This window comes from Amblyomma americanum, chromosome 8 (genome assembly GCF_052857255.1).
Source record: "Amblyomma americanum isolate KBUSLIRL-KWMA chromosome 8, ASM5285725v1, whole genome shotgun sequence".
Taxonomy (NCBI): domain Eukaryota; kingdom Metazoa; phylum Arthropoda; class Arachnida; order Ixodida; family Ixodidae; genus Amblyomma; species Amblyomma americanum.
In genome coordinates, this window is record NC_135504.1 from 161,860,304 (window position 1) to 161,872,427 (window position 12,124).

At 46.3% G+C, this 12,124-nt stretch overlaps 1 protein-coding gene across 6 annotated transcripts in view; it reads right to left on the bottom strand.

Moving 5' to 3' along the window:
* The window catches only part of LOC144102136 (beta-hexosaminidase subunit alpha-like), a 279,853-nt gene that overhangs the window by 31,949 nt on the left and 235,780 nt on the right, over positions 1-12,124 (bottom strand). The window lies entirely within an intron of this gene.

Below are 12,124 nucleotides of genomic sequence, written 5' to 3' on the forward strand. Positions count from 1 at the left end.
TTTACGGATCATTAATAATTTGCCTAAGTTTTACTCAAGTAAATTTATCTTCAGAAATCTTAAGGTCATTCCAATAACTAAAATGTATCATTATAAACTCCTACGCGAATATAAACTCAGCATCAAGGAAAATCAAAGGCTGTTTTTGGACATATCGAACTTAGAATTAATAGGCAACGCGGCCTACAATACGAGGACAACAGACCGTTGGAAAGTGCCAAAATGCCGTACGAACTATGGGTTTCAGAGTCTTAGGAATAACCTGCCTAGATTACTAAATGAACATATTAAAGCGGGAACAGATATTTTAGGACTAAATTTCCGGAACCTGAAGGCGTTGTTTTATTAATTTGCATGTCCCTAATACACACCACACATTTCATAAACAAAACACCTTGTACAGATATTTAGCCACTGTTTCATTATGATTGCATGTCTTTATTTCCCGACCGTTCCATGAGCTTGTCGCCATACCTTTCATAAAAATGCCAAGTTATAATTTTGTTTGTCTCTGTATATTTCTGTATATTTTTTTCTGTACATTTGTTTCTGGACTGTGTTGCTTCGTTGCCGTCAATGCCAGGGGGGACCAAGATTTTTTTTCAAGCCGTAAAGGAACGGCTTTTCTTCTTGGCCCCTTTCACAATGTGTACGTCATGTTGTGAAGAACAAATAAAAATGAATGAATGAATGTGCGAAGTGCCTGACCTTGTATAGCTTGCAGGGCACGCAAATTTGTCTTGCATGTGCTTGAAAGCACTGGTGCATTGTACCGCAAAAATCCCAAAAAGAGTGCTCTGTAGAGTTGCAGCATTGATAGAATCGACAATCCCCATGATTTGCCGCCAAGAAATCTGAGCAGGTGTGTGATAGAGATTAGTTTTTTTCTTTACAATGCTGCAATGCGGGCTCCATGATAAATTCCGATCTATAACAATTCCTAAAAAACGTTGGAAACGATTGGCAATGACATGGCCTTCAATAGTTAGCGGATAACGAGTCATACTTTTGCGCGTGAATGCCACTATAGCGCACTTCTCGGCTGACACGCTCAGACCTTGCTCTCGGAGATAGGAGGAAGTTATGGTTGCTGCCCTCTGAAGTCTTGCTCGCACCTGGAGACGCGTCACAGAGGAGGCCCAGATGCAGATGTCATCGGCATACATAGAGATATGGACGGTATTAGGCAGGTACTCCTGGAGTCTTATAAGTGTTACATTAAACAAAGTTGGACTGAGCACTCCGCCCTGGGGCACTCCCCGGTAGGTGTAATGCACGGGTGTGGAGCCATCTTCACACATAATAAAAAATGTCCTCTTGGTCAGATAGCTTTGGATCCACCTATACATCCGCCCACCGATTCCAACAGCCTCTAGCGCATCAAGGATGGCCTCATGTGTCACGTTATCGTATGCACCTTTGATGTCAAGAAAAAGTGCCGCGCACATGCGCTTCTGGCGTTTCTGTTGCTGTACTGTAGACACGAGATCAATGACGTTGTCTATAGAGGAGCGACCCCGTCGGAAACCCGCCATGGCATTAGGATACACGTTATTGTGCTCAAGTTACCACTCAAGACGCGCCAGAAGCATTCCTTCCATGATTTTTTCTACACAACTGGCCAAAGCTATTGGCCTGCATGATGACAGGTCGAGCGGGGATTTCTCTGGTTTTAGTAGTGCTATCATGCGACTGGATCTTCACTGGGGAGGGACAACTCCGTCTTGCCACGAGTGGTTGTAAATGCTGAGTAGCTCTCTACGCGCGTCGTGGCCAAGGTGGCACAGCGCAGCATATGTAATGCCATCTGGACCTGGTGCAGACGAAAGCTTACATTCTGCCAGTGCAGCATCAAGTTCCTCACGAGTAAAGACAACACCCATCGATGAATCCCGTGATGCAGGACGAACACGGTGTGAACCCGAGGTGGTCACTGCACCCGCGATAGTACTGCAGAAGTCAGTTGCAACTTCAATCTGATGACGGTTTTGATGTAGAGCCAGCGCATAGAAAGGCTGTCTTTGCCGTGGAAGCGTTGGAAGCCCCCGCACTGTCCGCCAAATGAGGGACATTGGCTTTCGAGGATCCAGAGATTGGGAGAAGGACTCCAGCGCTGTTCCGCCATTGTGTCCATTCGTCGCTTGATTTTCCTCTGCACACGACGCGCCTCTCTGAAGTCCCTTACGCATTTGGTCCGTCTATAACGTCTTTCTGCACGCCGACGAATAGCACGTAGGTGGTCTAGTTCGACATCAAATTCGGTGCGCATTCTAGTTGACGTGAGGAAGCCTCTAGCAGCCTTCATTGCTGTTGCTATAATGTCCTCCAAACTGAAAGTGAGGGCTTCTTTACACGCCTCTTCCATTCGAGTTTTAAATTCCGTCCAATCGATGTGCGCGTGTTTAGCTGGGCCGGACGCCCCAAGACCTGGAATCTTGAGCTAGGTGGGTATGTGGTCACTCCCGTAGGTCTCCACATCACAAAACCACTGGACACGCCGGCGCAGAGACCGCGAAACTAGCGTCAGGTCTAGGCAACTGCTGCATGAACTTCCTCGCAGGTATGTCGGGCTGCCGACATTCATTACCGAAAGTTCATTTTCTGAAGCAAATAGGGCCAGATTCCACCCTCTGGCGTTGACTATAGGACTTCCCCACAGTTGGTGGTGGGCGTTGATATCTCCGCTAATAATCCAAGGAGCCAAGGTTGCCTCCATAATTGTCTTCAACCTCTCGCAGTCCAACTGAGAGGAGGGGGAGACATACGCCGCAATCAGTGTGAACTCAGTGGATCCTTTTTTGACTATGAAACACACGTACTGATTGTCATTGTGGGGTTGAACTGGGCAGCAAACGTACGTTATGTCAGTGCGGATGTAGACCAGAACTTTGCTGCGCTCCCCGCATGTCGGAGCAAAGAAGGGCTGGTACCCGGAAATCCTGATTGCTTGGGATAAGTTAGGTTCACAGATGACTAATATCAGGAAGTGGTTGTTGAAAACAAATTGCCGAAAACTTGCGATTCGTGACTTTAGGCCTCTTGCGTTCCACTGGAAGACCGCAGCGCCCCTGACTTCCTCACGAAACGTGGGAAGCTGGCCAGCCATTATGTTTTAAAGATCTTGTAGTGCTGGAACCAGAGAGTCCAGCACCAGTAAGGCGCTTCGGGTGGTTGACGATTCCAGGGCCTGTATCAGAGGGTGAATGGCGTTGACCACCGTCCTGAGGATCACGAGGGCTTGGCGATCTTGCTCTGGGAGCCCTTCTCTAACGACAGGTGAGCTCGGCGATGGAAGCTTGCGCTGAGGAGGCTCAGTAGGACGTAACGGTGGAAGCGGTGGCCAAGCTTCCGCACACGAAGAGGTCTGATTATCCTTGGCGATATTTCGCGGACTGGACACAGTTGTACGTGGCGGCACGGGAGGAGGTTGAGAAGGAGGTGCCGTGGTCGCGTCGATGTGGTTGCTTTTCGCAATACGCTTTCTTGAGTTCTTCTTTTTTGAACTGTCGCGGCAGCTTCACGGTGCGTAGAATTGTCCCAAACCATTTCCTTTAGAACGGCAGGCTCGTTTTTTAAGCGCGGACAATTCTTAGATGAGGCGTCATGAGACCCGTTGCAATTAGCACACTTAAGCACTTGTGCATTACCTGACTCAGCGCTGTGAGCTCCGGCACAACGAGAGCACACTCTCGTGTTGTCGCAGACCTCGCTCACATGACCCAGTTTCAAACATTTGTGGCACTGCAGGGGTTTCGGAATGAATGGCCGCACTGCATTACGGAAATGGCCCACCTTCACGTGTGATGGAAGGCTGTCTCCTTGGAACAAAATCTTCACACAACGGGAATTGCCCAGACGTGATACCCGTAGAATTACGGTGCCATCATTTGCCGGCTGCACGAGTAAGGGCAAATCACCTCGCGTGATAGCTTCGTCGACATCATAAATTACGCCGGAAGAGGACTAGTTCCCGCCGAGGGGGTAACAGTACGTACTGATAATCCGCCGAGCTGGGTTATGGCCCGCAGTGGTTCCAGCGCAGCCGCGTGGTGGACATCAACGGCTACAATGTTCTTCCGGGCATTCGCTCGAACGTATTTGATTTCGTTAGGCACGAGGGCCTCGAGTTCTACAGAGACAACTCGCCTGTTAAGTCGCCTCATGTTGTCGGTTGGCTGCACTGGAGGGATGAGGATGGTGTGTGCCGGTGTGTTGCCACTGGTTTTTACAGTGAACTCACTGGATGACGATCCGGCTCTGAGCAGTCTTCTCTTGGTCCTCCGGCTGAGGTAAGTCTCAAAGCCGTCCTCACTGCTGGCCTCGCTGAGATACTCGATGGTGTCATCGCTGTCGGGGTCGCTCGGACGGCTGCACCGCTTCGTGTTGTGTTGTGTTGTGTTTTATGGCACATAAGCAACTGAGGTCATCATGCGCCAAGAGTAAGGTAAAGGAATTCTTTTGTTTAATATTATAGAAATGCAAGAATCATCCTTGCTCTAGCGGCCCTCAAACATTAATATTACACAGTGAACACATACATAAATTTTATAAATGGCTACAAGTAAAAGCTTTAAAGAGGGCCGGGTAACCTCAGTAGCCTTCCTTGGCTGCGGAAGGACATCGAGGCTCCCAACCAATCAAAATAAAAGCCTCAGCTTCTCAGGCATGAGACATTGGCTGAGGTTTACTAAAATTCAAACAAACCAGTGCGTAAAAAATTTAGAGTCTCTTGAGAAATCGCGTTTCGTTAAGAAAACTAAAAACACATGATATATTAAAATTGCATCATCTCCTAAATGCAGTGCGGGATGAAAAGGAATGCATTTATTATAAAATTCAGTAAAATACGCTTCTCTTAGTTCTTCCAGTTCCACACAAGAAAATAAAATGTGGTTAACCGTGAGTTCATCTGCACATTCTTGGCAAACAGGTTTGTCTTGTTTTGTTAGTAGGAAGTTGTGCGTAAGGTGCGTGTGGCCTATTCGGAGACGGCATAAGATCACTTCCTTGAAACGTTCTTGGTGCACACACGACTTAAATTCACCTAAAACTGGTTTTGCCAAGTGTAGTTTATTACTGACCTCATTGTTCCAAGCCGACTGCCATTTTTTTCTTAGTTTCCTTGCTACTAATTTCATGCAATCATTAAACGGCATATTTACTTTCATTATTTCCTTGCCACGAGCTTTACCAGCACACACATCTGCTCTCTCATTGCCTTTTATTCCCACATGACTCGGGACGCAGCACAGTTTTATATTTTGTCCTTGAGCTGTGGCAGTAACTATGTTGTATATGATGTCACCAAGCAGAGGGGTGCTTGCATTTTAGAATGGAGAGCTTTAAGTACACTTAAGGAGTCTGTGTAAATAACAGCATTTTTGATGTTCTCACTTAGTATTTTTTCTATGGTCATCCATACGGCGTAGCACTCCGTGGTGAAGATGGAGGAACACTGTGGTAGTCTTAAAATTTGCTCCGAATTTCCTCGCACCAGTGCGCTTCCTACGCAATTATCTGTTTTTGATCCATCAGTATAAATTTCTGTACAACTACTGTATTTTTCTTCAAGGGTATGAAATTCTTGTAATATATGTTGCTGTGGAGTTCGCTTTTTACGAAAATGTGCAAGCGTGAGGTCACAGATTGCAGGAAAAGTGAACCATGGAGGCAGTGGACCACGTCTTCGAGCAACGCCAGGTAATACATCTATTACGCCGCGGTTTTTGCACATATCTTCAAAACGCAGGAGAAGTGGCCTTATAGCTAATGGTTTGTTGTTAAATAGTGTTCTAGATGGGCACTTTGTGACTATTTGGTGACAGATATGTTTAGGTAGTGAACGAATTTTTAAAACGTACGAGCAAGTGAGCATGGCTCTTCTTTCTGTAAGCGATGGCTCGTTGGTTTCCACATAAAGACTGTTTATCGGTGACGTCCTGTATGCACCGGTGGAAAGACGCAAGCCTAAATTGTGTACTGAGTCTAGCCGTTTAAGGTACGATTGCCTCGCTGATCCATAAACTATGCATCCGTAATCTTATGTAGAACGTACTACAGAGCGATGAATCGGTAAAAGACAAGTCCTATCGGAACCCCAATGTTTTCGTGAAAGTACTTTTAGTATATTCAGAGATTTAGAAGCTTTTTTTTAAGTATGTTTATGTGTGGTAGGAATGTGAGCTTTTTGTCATAAGTCATTCCTAGAAATTTGTGCTCATCTTTATTTTGTAGTGCGACTTCATTTAAATACAGTGAGGGATCAGTGTACAGCCCTCTTCTAAGCGAAAAAAGAACAGCTACTGACTTTTGCGTAGAAAACTTGAAACCGTTTTTGTCTGCCCATGTTGTTAGTTTATTTACTGTCATCTGTATTTGGCTCTCACACGATGTAACGCTAGAGGATGTGCAAGCAATCTGGAGATCGTCGATGTAGACAGAATACATGATAGACTTTGGGATTATTTTTGCTAGGGAATTCATTTTTACTATAAAAAGCGTGGTGCTTAAAATGCACCCCTGAGGCGCGCCGTTCTCTTGAATGAAATTCTTGAAAAGAGTGGCACCCAGGCGTTCTTCAAATGAATGGTTGGTCAAAAAGTCACTCAAGCATTTTAGCATTCTACCACGGATTCCGAGGTCTCCAAGGTACCGCAGTATTCCAAACCTCCATGTGGTGTCATAGGCTTTCTCTAAATCGAAAAAGACCGCAAGGCAGTGCTGCCTGTGTATAAATGCTTCTCGGACTGTGTTTTCTAGGCGGACTAGATGGTCGGTTGTAGAGCACGCCTTTTTAAACCCACACTGATGGATGTCAAGAATATCACGGGATTGTAATATAAACATTAATCTAATGTTAATGACGCTTTCGAAAGATTTGGCAATTACGCTTGTTAGGGCTATAGGTCTGTAACTGCCAGGGGAGGTAGGTACTCTTCTCGGCTTCAACAACGGTACAATAATGACTTTTTTCTATGCCTCTGGAATCTCTCCTGATAACCATATTTTGTTAAAAAATTTCAGAAGCGAGTCTACAGCATGTTCGGACAAGTGGGCAAGCATTTCGTAATGGACTTCATCTGGTCCTGGTGCAGTCTGTTTACCCGAAGAATGTACACTGTTAATTTCTTGTAGTGTAAATGGGCTATTATATGCTTCGTGAGCACTGCCCTTGATCGGCAGTCTTTCTTTTTCGGCTGTGTTTTTATATTTTAAAAATGGTTCTGTATAGTTAGAGGAACTAGATACAGTGGAAAAATGTTCGCCTAATATGTCTGCTTGTTCTTTTATATTTGTATGTACACCAGGGGCGGTCATAAGAGGAACTGTGAATGGAGAGTAGCGACCATCCATTTTGTGTACTGCCTCCCACATTTGTTTCGAAGAGACTTGGCTGTTTATCGAGGAAATGAAACTCTGCCAGGATGATTTTTCGGCATTTCAACGTATGTACCGCGCTTTTGTTCTTGCTTTTATAAAGTTTATAAAGTTCTCCTGTGTGGGGTATCGGCGAAATATACCCCAAGCTTTATTTTGTTTTGTTTTTTCCTTCTTTGCAATCTCGTGTTCACCACATTTTATGGTTGCGTTGTACTATTCTTGAAGATTGGGGGATAGCCAAGCGTGCGGCAGAAAAAATGCAATTTGTGAACTTTTCATTTATTTCATTTACATTACGATTTTCTAACGTAATATTTTCTGACGTGGCTGCTGTTATAAACAGCTGCCAGTCTGCTAAATTGAGCTTCCAACACCGTGGTTTTGTCTGGGTGACTGATGGTGGGGATGACAGGCAGATTTTAACAGGGAGATGATCTCTTCCGTACGGGTTGTTAAGACATCCCATTCAAAATCGTTAAAAACTGAAGGAGAGCTAAAAGACAAATCTAAAACACTCATTTTTCCTGAACTAGGGGAGCAATAGGTAGGTTTACCGGTGTTCAATAAACAAATATTGTTGGATAGAATAAAATCCTCAATAACCTGACCTCTGCTATCGGTGTTCTCACTGCCCCGGAAACAAGAGTGTGCATTAAAATCGCCAACTATCAAGTATGGCTCCGGTAACTGTTGTAAAAGGCTCTCTAATTCATGCTGTCTTACTTCGAGATGTGGTTGAAGATATACGCTACAAATTATAATGGTTTTGTGACCAACCACGGTGGCTGCTGCGGCTTCGAACCTAGTTTTGAATTTGATCTCGCTAGCTGCTACGCCAGGTTGCACAATGATGCCTACGCCTCCCGAGAGTCTGCTCGCCCCCTCTCGCTCACGGCGGAAGACAGTATACTTATTTAGCACCTTTGTGTGCTCAGGGCCCAGATTGGTTTCCTGCACACATAAAGCAATAGAAGAAATTGTGCTTAAAATGTCTTTTATGTCGTTATAGTTATTTACGAGACCTCTGCAGTTCCAGTGTATTATGAAAGCCATCTTAATGTTGTGTGCGTGCGTGCAGATAAAATTAGATTAACTTCGATTTGGCCCCTCGACTCGGAGCTTCACATTTTCTTGATTGATCCAAAGACCTCCGCCGTCCGTCCGATGTGGATGGCACGGGGCTGCCCTGGGTCGTGTCCATCGCCTCAGCAGAGGCGCTGGACGACCGTGCAGGATGCACGCTGACTTTTGAGTTAGACCTCGACCTGTGGGAAGAGGTCTTGATGCCCCCTGACCCGGGGGTCTGCGCAGCCTGCTTTCGAGCTGGCGGAGTAGTATCAGCTACTCTACCAGGGGGTGCGGATGGCCCTGCCATAGGCCCTGGACAGGTGCCGAAGCCTGGTGTGATGCGCCGCGCCCACGTACCACATCGGCGAAGGTTGTTTTCGCAGTGAAGGAGAATCGGTTTGTTTCGGCGTATCGCCTTCTCGCTTCCTTGAAAGAAATGTTTTCAGTGGTTTTCAGAGTAATTATTTCTTTTTCTTTTTTCCAGGGCGCCCAGGAGTATGCAGCATGGTCTCCCTCACAATTTGTGCACCGCGGGGCAGCAACACATTCGTCTGACTGGTGGTCGCATTTCGCGCAAGTTTTGCGGCCGCGAGAACTCTGTGAGCCGTGGCCGAACCTCTGGCAATTGAAACATCTGCGTGGGTTGGGTATATATGGCCTTACATTTATTTTCAGGTACCCGACTTCATTGCTTTCAGGTAGTGTGCTGGTGTTGAAAGTGAGGATCATGTGTTTCGTATCTATTTCCTTGTTATCCTTCCGGATCTTTATCCGCTGAACATTTATGACATCTTGGTCGGCAAGGCCTTCAAGCATTTCTTTTTCAGAGAGGTGAACAAAATCAATTTCTGATATGACGCCTCGGACTGTGTTCAAAGATCGGTGTGACGTGATGGAGACAGGAATCTGCCCTATCGATACAATATTTGCAAGTTTCGAGTGCTGGATGGTGTCACGTATTTCGAGCAGTAAGTCGCCACTAGCCATTTTTGATACTTTGTACCCAAACCCCAAGGATTCTGTCAGGCACTTTGCTACTAAGAATGAAGAAATCAGTCTTGCTTGTTGTTCTTCAGGTTTGCTGTGAGTGACATGAAATTTTGGAAATGACACTTTTCTTTTTTGAAAAAAATATTCATCGTTCCGCCCTCTTTTTAGAGAGCGATCAGGTTGGGAATGGAGGGAAGCCATAAAAATATTTAATTTTTCAGCCATGGTGCCATCCACCCACGACGGAGCCCAACAAGGGGACGGGGCAGCAACTTGCACGCAAGTCCTGCTCACGCCAGGTGTACACCTCAACTATAACCAAATATGACGAAACCCAGGGTAGTTCGCCACACTAGGTTAACCCTAGCCGCCCATAAAGAAATGAAAAAAACCAAGAAATGACGAGCAGACAGGACAGTAGTCAGAAAGAAGATAGGAAAGTAAAAGTGGTAGAGGAGGTCAGGAAAAGGCGACTGCCGATTTCCCCCGGTCGGGTCAGGCCGGAAGTGCCGTCTACAGGAAGCTGGGGCCAAAGTGATGTGTTGCCTCCGCCGAGGGGCCTTAAAGGTCCAAACGCTCGGCATCGGCTCAACCACCAGGATCCCCTTTTCCCCGGACACGGCGATGCCACGCACGGCTAGGCGCGGCTGCTTGGGTCCGTGGTGATGCACGGTTCACCATCATCCCCTTGTGGGGATGTCCCTGTGGATGCTCGGGAACCCGCGGTGTCGCCACTCACCGACGCCTGCAAGCTGCAGGCGCCCCCTGCGGGGAGGCTGCACCTCTTCCTCGACCAGCTCGAAGAGGAGGCCGCCAGACCATTCGGATACCCCGGAGGGTTCAGATCCATCGCCGTATGATGGGGGACAGCGTCCCCGTAGTATACACGCAAAAACACCATTCGAAAGCAATTTCTTTAAAGTGGCCCCCTTCTCCCTCTTTAGGTTTCTGTGTGTTTCACCGTATACTCTCCATGCTAATCTCTAAATTTGGAGTAAATCCCTGCAGTGGCGAGCGTGTGTTTTTGCCATGTTTTTTTCTTTTTTCCCTTTCGCGGGAGGACACGGTCCGCGAGCTAGAGCGGCCGGCGCGCGATGGCCAAGTGAGGGAGTGTGCGAGCGTCGATGCCCCCACACGCAGAGAATCGCCCCGCGCGATTATTGTGTCTTGTGCGGGGCAACCCATCTGCTTATAAATTGATTAGGACGACAAAGGGACACCTTGTCCATTTTTTGCGCTGTGGATTTAGAAGAACCGACCAGCCCGACAATTCGTTTTGAACCTATATGTGCCTTATTTCGTTCATGATTGAACTGCGCGAAAGAAACGGGGACCAAGAAGAAACACGTACACACGCACAGTCTGCGCTGTGTGTGTGTACGTGTTTCTTCTTGGTCCCCGTTTCTTTCGCGCAGTTCAATCATGAACGAAATCCACCAACTAGCCCGCCTCAAAACCCTTCTTGACTATATGTGCCGCCGTGAAAGACATCGCGTTGGCAGCCCCTCCACCAAGCTATTTGCACGCCCTAGCAACGAGAGCAAGCTGCCGGGCTAGTTGGTGATGCATGTTGTAAACTAGGTAGCGCAAAAAAACCGGACGACGGACAGTGTAAGGAAGCAACGAGAGCTCCTGGCAACCATGTGCTGCGCGGCACCCCGGATGTATCTCCATAACCTCTACCGCTATCCTTTCTCACTAACGCTTCCCCTTTCTTTCCGTCTCCCTATCCTTTTCTTCCCGCTAGCCGCAGCTCAGGCGCTTCAGGTTTTGATGGCTGATGACGCGGCTTGCAAGAACTATTTTCCATTGTTATCTTTATTAATAAAAAGCCACTAACAAAAAATTTTTGATTCAGTTTCTTCAGCATTAACAAGATGCTCTTGCGCAACCAGAGTGGGTTCCTGGTGAAACTAAACTCTTCAAAGTATTAATTGACCTTCATTGCTGCTTAAACTTGAATAAATTCAGGCCAGTCATCTTATAGATTTTGCTCAGGCTGCCGACGGTTTCCTCATGAGAGCCTTATATATAACATGTGCTTGATAAATTTACAAAGACGGCGGTTGCATTTCGATAAGAAGAACTCTAGTTTGGGCTAGCTGGTTAGTGATTAAAAAGGAAAACGGCGCGAAATACGGGGACAAAAAAGAAAAACATACACGAGAGGACCAGGGCCAACTTACAACTTAATTTTATTTCGCGTCAAAGCGGCCTTTTGTAAGCACAGCACACCGTAAGATCTGTGAAGTCACGCATTCGGAAACTCAAAAAGAAAACACGCAGTACAACAGATCACTGAAAGAGATCTAATACAAGAAGCACGATAATTATCCACGTAACATATTTTATCATGGCCATCGGGAAGGAAAATACTCAAACAACGTAAAGAAAAATATATCAAGCAGCTCTACATCACCATGATAATCGAACGATCATGACCAAGCAAACCCTTAACAAACGAAAACAATGCAACCGCATGAGGAGTGATGCCAGTTGACCAAAATTTAAGCTGAAAAAAAAGGTGAAGAATGAAGATTTAAGACAAAAGCCGCCTCAAAGGAACAAAGGCCAACGGCATGATGAGTACAAAAACCGTTAACAACCGGAACCGTTCAACCAGCAACCATATGAATGATATCCGACGACCAACATGAAACATGTAAAAAAAGTTGAAAACAAGCTG